The 6,000-nt window shown below is 46.6% G+C and overlaps 1 long non-coding RNA gene across 3 annotated transcripts in view; it reads left to right on the top strand.

The window, feature by feature from the left end:
* The first annotated feature begins 2,408 nt into the window (after positions 1-2,408).
* The window catches only part of LOC140504563 (uncharacterized), a 28,598-nt gene continuing 25,006 nt past the window's right edge, over positions 2,409-6,000 (top strand). For 2 of the 3 annotated variants that reach the window (XR_011967149.1, XR_011967148.1), the window contains exon 1: positions 2,409-5,256. This is a non-coding gene — a long non-coding RNA (uncharacterized lncRNA). The remainder of the gene's footprint in view (positions 5,257-6,000) is intronic. The other variant, XR_011967147.1, reaches the window with a different exon arrangement.

Genomic DNA, 6,000 nt, shown 5'->3' with positions numbered 1-6,000 from the left:
TTTTGTGACTAGTGGCTCGTTTGTACAATATTAAAGTTATGGGCTGTTCTGGCTTGTTTTTCTCAATGATCAGGGCCGTCTGATCTTAGGCAAAGTGTCCAAACTCATTCTCCTGACCTCCTCCCCTCTTCTTGCTTTGCCCAATTTCTCTTTTGAGAGGGGCTCCCTCCTTCCCTCTCACTCTCTGTTTGGGTTTACACCCCCTTACCCTAGTCAGTGTCTAATCCTACCCGGGGTGAGGTCACTTTCATAAATGCCTGTTGGACTAGACTGGATTTCATCCCTGCCAATCAAGATTCAGAAACTTGCCATCTATGACCTGGCTGTCAAAACATAATCAGAAAGTCTTTAGAATTATCAGCTACCCCTGGAGGACATAGCTGCCCCCAAAGGCAGCTTTTCACCTAAGATTGAATTAGGCTATTAGGATTCACCCTAGAAAGCCTGTCATCTGGCTGCCCTTTAGAATAAGCTGGAGTGGGCTTGGGAAAATCCCCCCTAGAATCTCTTCTCACATCTTAGTGTGATGGAACTTTATCATATCCTTTCCTGAAAGTAGGTTTCAAACAGCAAGGAGGCAAGAAAACTCATAAGAGTAAGGGGAGATACCACTAAGAGGGCAAAGGGCACAGGCTCACAGACAAGGCCTAGCAGTCTGTGTCATCCTAAGAGCTGGACATCTGGATAACATCTTACAATTGCAGACCCCTTCTCACAGAATGCCCACCTGGAGAGAGAGCCTGGGAGGTCATTGGCCCAAAGGTAGGAAGAGGTGGAGAATGGAGGAAATGTAGTGGAGACCAGACTGGGAAGGGAAGCCTGAGTCTAAAAACAGAACAAAATTTCAGAGATGCTGAATGATGGAGTTGCCTCCAAATGAGACAATGGAACAGTCGCCAGAAATGCCAAGTAAGTAGAGTTCAGGGTGAGGGGCAGGAGCCAAGAGCCTGGGCAGAGGATTGCAGACATGGCATGGGTAGGCCAGTGGCCCAATATGGGCACAGGTGATCGAGTGGAAGTCCAGATAATGAGCAGGGAAAGCAAAGGGAACGTGGACTCAAGTCGGTGTTTGCTTTGTTCAGTGACCGCTTCCTCTCCCGATACTTGCTTGTTAAAAGACTTGTTCCCAGGGAGAACCTGACAAGGCAGGATTTAGCCTCAATTTTACAGATGAGGAAATCCAGGATCTGTGATATTAGCTGACAACTAATGAATGGTAGACCCTCATGACTCCTGGCCCAACCCTCTTCCCATTGCCTCTTGCCATGAGTCCTGACCACCACTGTTTTCACAGCTGCCAAGGTGAGTAGGGAAGCAGGCCACCAGCAGACAGCTCAGCCCCAGGCACTGTGTGTGGGAGTGGAAGATAGGGAGGGAGGAGTGGAAAAGAAGCAACACCAGGGTGGGGTGGGGGTGGGGAGGTTCTGACTATTTAGGCACAGAAGGAGGGGGAAAAAAGGATAATTAAGTGAAATGACTTGAAAACAATTATGAAGCACTCAGTAGCAAAGAATATGGAAAGGCCCATTTGGGTGAGAATAGCTCACATTTGTCTAGCATCTCAGGCTTAGAAAGCACTTTTCATACATTATTATCACATTGGATCCTTACAATGGCCCTGAGATGTGAGTGCTATTAACATCCCCATTTTATAGATGAGGAAACTGAGGCTCACAGAGGGTGACCTGCCTAGGGCTCCACAGCTCCTAAGTGTCTGAGCTGGGATTTGAAATTAGATCGTCATGCCTCCAAGTCCAAAATTGTGTCTGGCAGCACTGGATTTGGAGTTAGGGGAGATTTAAGTGAATTCAAATCCTGGCTCCAGTATTTACCAGTTGTGATATTAGGGAAACTTTTCCATCTCTCTCTGCCCCAGTTTCTTGATCTGTAAAATGAGGTTAATGATCTTTAAGCTATCTAACTTGGAGGAAAATGCTTTGTAAATTTAAAGCACTTTGTTAATGTGTTGTTATTACAATCTAACTAACCAGAATCCAAAGAGAAAGGCTTTCCAGAGAAAGGCTTCTTGGAGAAGCTCACAGTCAAGTGGACACATAGATCAGTGAAAAAGGTCATTCCCAAAGGCAAAGAATATGACTGGAGCAAATTATACTATGTCTCTGACATGACTAAGTGACAGATTGCAAGAAAAACCGAAGGCATGCTTGAAAGGTAAAACGTCACAAAGGTATATAAGCCAAGGGGAAAGATCTGAGGTCTGCCAAGCAGAGGTAAGGGCTGATCACCAATACAAAAGCTTTGGATGATTTTAAGCAGCAGCCAGAAGAGTTACTTTGGACCAGGTAATGTCAAAAAATAAGGTTCCTTCTAGCTCAGACTATCTATGGATCTATAAATGTTTATATTTGATGATAAGGAGATAAATTACTGTAATACCAGATTAAGTCCTTGAAGGGAGTGGGGGAGGAGATTAAGTGGGGAAGTGACGAGAACAAATCAGAGAGGAAAGAATGTCTTTGCTCTTGGCCTTGAGGTCCTGCCTCCGAAGGATGAGTGGAGCCACAGTGATGAGGGTGGCCAGAGATGAAAGGACCAATCAGAAAGGGCAGAGAAGCCTTGCTTGACTGCAGGTATTGGTTAGAGGGCACTGGAATTTGATTTGGGATCCGCTGACCCAGGGAGGAGGAGTGACTCTGTGAGGACACCCACCAGCGCTGTTCCCCACTGGCCCACTCGAGGTCTGACCTCCCCCCCGCCACAGTGGGGCTTGGATAAGCTCCAGCCCACCCACAAACACTGTGTCAAAGGAATTCTCTCCACAAGCAAAGATGGAGCTGTTTTATCTCCCAGCCCCCACTTAATGGGGCCAGGGAAGTGACTAACTAACTACATCCAATCCTCCTCCTCCAGAAGAGGGGAGGCAGCTTTGCTCCTCACTTCTGACTCCATCTTATAGATTGCATAATAGATTCAAAAGCAAATGGGGTCATTTAATATCTTGCCAAAGGTGTCAGTTCCAGTATCATACAGATTTAGAGTTGGACAGGGCCATAGAACTTTGGGACCTTCTCTCTGGAGGTTCTGCAAGGATAGAAAATAAGTCATATAAACCACCTAGCAAAACAAAAACAGTCTCGAGGGATACAGCTCTCTCCTGTTATCTAGGAAGCTTGCCCCTGGGGAGGGCTCAACTCCCCTGGAGCTGACTGCTCAAGCTCCAAGGCCCTGCTCTCTCATCTCTGTCCCAGACTCATGGCTCTGTTTCTCCCACCCTAACTCCTTCGAGTTAAGAACCCGGGATCAGGTTTGGAGTTCAGGAGGCTCACTGAAGCAGGGAAAGGGCTTTCTGAAACTTCGGCCCCATCTCTGAAGTCAGGGCAAAGGTGAATATTGGGGAGGTGAGGGCATCCTCCTGATCTTGCCCTAGACTGCTGTGAGGATTAGGGAAGCAAATCTAGACATAGGCCAGATTGGGAGGCAAAATGATGACGCCAAAGAGCCAGAAATGTTCTTAGAATGGAAAATATCAGAACTGAGAGGGTCCTTAGAACCCAGAATGTCAGGGCTGGGAGGGATCTTAGAACACAGAATGTCAGGGCAGGGAGGGCCCTTAGAACGCAGAATGTCAGAGCTGGGAGAAGTCTTGGAACACAGGATATCAGAGCTGGGAGGGACCTTAGAATATAGAATGTCAGAGCTGGGAGAGTCTTAGAACATGGTATATAAACAGGGCACAGAAACTTTGGATACAAAATGTTAAAGCTGGAAGGAGTCTTAGAAAAAAAAGGAGTTAGAGACAGAAGGGACTTTAGTACAATATAACCCGCTAATTTTGTTGCTGCACAGACTAAGGCATGATCACCCCCAAAGTCAGTATAACGCTTCTGTGACTAGAAGAATATTTCCATACTGCAATGGTTTTGCAATCTCATTGATGCAAGCCCTCTCTTTACTGTGTACAGATGGCAATCCTTCCATGCCTTCTCCTTCTGGGCAACTTGTCAGTGTCCTCCCATAAATTCTCCACAAGGTCCATAGACCTCCCTTGGGCCTTTGGACAACTCATGAATGCCAGTGGACCATGGTCAGGTTGTCCATCAGTCACCCTGTTCACTCTAATCAAGAATAAGATAGCCTGCCATTGTATTCTGCCATAATCAGACCACATCCAGAGTACGACATGTAGATTGCCATCACATTTTAGAAAGAACATTGACAAGGTAGAACACATCTCCAAGAGAGGTGAAGAAGAAGGCAGCGTAACTTGGAACAAGGTCACCTGAGAGTCATCCAAAGTAGCTAGGGATGTTTAGCAAGAAAGACATTTCGGCAAGCATGAATGCTGGGAGTATGGACTGTTTTGTGAAAGAGGAATTAAGGCTGTTCTTCTAGGGCCAAATGCCATGGGTGGAAGGGTGAAATAGTCCAGATCAATATGAGACAAAGCATCACTAACACAAAATAGTGGGTTCCCCATCAATGGGAGTTTCCAAGAATAGGCGAGATGCTGCTTACCTTGAAAATTATAGAAGAAATTTCTGCCCAGTCATAGGGTGTAATAGAGGACCTCTTTTTGCTTTTGTCCAGTTCAGAGACCATCTAGCTGGATGACTCTCTGAATCTCTGCTTCCTAACCATAAATGGAACTGTGATCTCTACACTATTTACTTCACAGGATTGCTGGGAGAAAAGCTCAAGTGAGATGTAAACATGTTGTTTGTCATCAGAGATGATCGTATAAATGTCCCTTGTTATTACTTTAAGTCATTTACTCTAATTTCTAATTAGGAATTTTTTTTCCCCTCTCCTAGTGACATTTTCTGAGAGAAGGCAAAGAGATGGGGAAGAGTGATACTAAAGCCTTAGTTGATTTGACAAATAGTGCTAGGGGCACCTGAGTCTCCTTTCACACTCTAGGGAAATCTTGAAAGATCCCTGAAGTGTGAGAGCCCTGAGAAGAAGTAAGAGGCCCATGGTCCAGGCTCAGCAGAGGGACCCTGACACATGGGTCAAGCCATCCCTTCCTTTTCTGGTGCATCAGGTTGCTTTAACAGCTGACTGGTCCTTACACCAGGTTGTTCCAAGCCCTCTCCTCCAGGGGGCAGGCCTGGCTCTTAGAGAGGCCCCACCCCTCCAAGGACAGAGTCAGCACCTGCCCACACCTGGTACACTGGTAACCAAGTCCAAAGCCAGAGCAGAAGCAGGAGCGAGCCTGAGGCAGCAGCCACAGAAAGGGACTACACCCCTACCCCTTGCCTAGCCTGGGCCTATCACTGGAGCTTCACGGATTCCCAGGTGGGTGTTGGGAGGACTTGGGAATAGGGATGGCTGGGGTGATGGAGGGCATGTAGTGGATTTGGACCCTTGAGTCTTTTTGTGCCCAGAGAACTGTAATATGTAAGCCCTGGGATCTCAGATCTGAACCAGAGAGCTCTGGGATTTTTTTCCCCAGGGAAAGAACCAGCAGCATAGATCTATCACTAATTTCAGAAATGCCTGGGACTCCCAAGACCCAAGTCAAAGGAACTCCTCTCTAACCAGGGACACAGTGCAGAACAGCTGTCTCTGTAAGCAGATGGGAAATGGGGAGAGCACTAGATATTGGTACCTAAGGGTCTCCAGAATCTTCAGGGCCACTTTCGTTTCCATTTCCTTCTCCCTTTTCCACTCAGATCCTCCAGGTTTCCCCAGAGCCCCCAGTACAGTGCCCCACCTGGACCAATCCTCCCTGTCTAACTGTAATCTAGAGCTATCTCATCTCAAACCCCCAGTCACAACTTACTGATCCAGCGTCTCAACTGAACTCAAGACAAGTGTTCAGCAAGCCTCCCTTTAATAAGTCCAATGATGGGGTACTTTTCTGCCTCCCAAAGTTCCTATTTCACTTTCTGACAGTTCGGATTGTTAGGGTTTTTTTTTTTTTCATCCTTACATTGAGCCCAAATCTGCTTCTCAAGCAACTTGGGCCCATTGCTCCTAATTCTGCAGTCCAAGGCCAAACCAAACAAGCTTAATTCGTGTTCCACATGGTTGCCCTTT

The sequence above is a fragment of the Notamacropus eugenii genome, chromosome 5 (genome assembly GCF_028372415.1).
Source record: "Notamacropus eugenii isolate mMacEug1 chromosome 5, mMacEug1.pri_v2, whole genome shotgun sequence".
Taxonomy (NCBI): domain Eukaryota; kingdom Metazoa; phylum Chordata; class Mammalia; order Diprotodontia; family Macropodidae; genus Notamacropus; species Notamacropus eugenii.
This window is presented reverse-complemented; position numbering and strand designations above follow the sequence as displayed.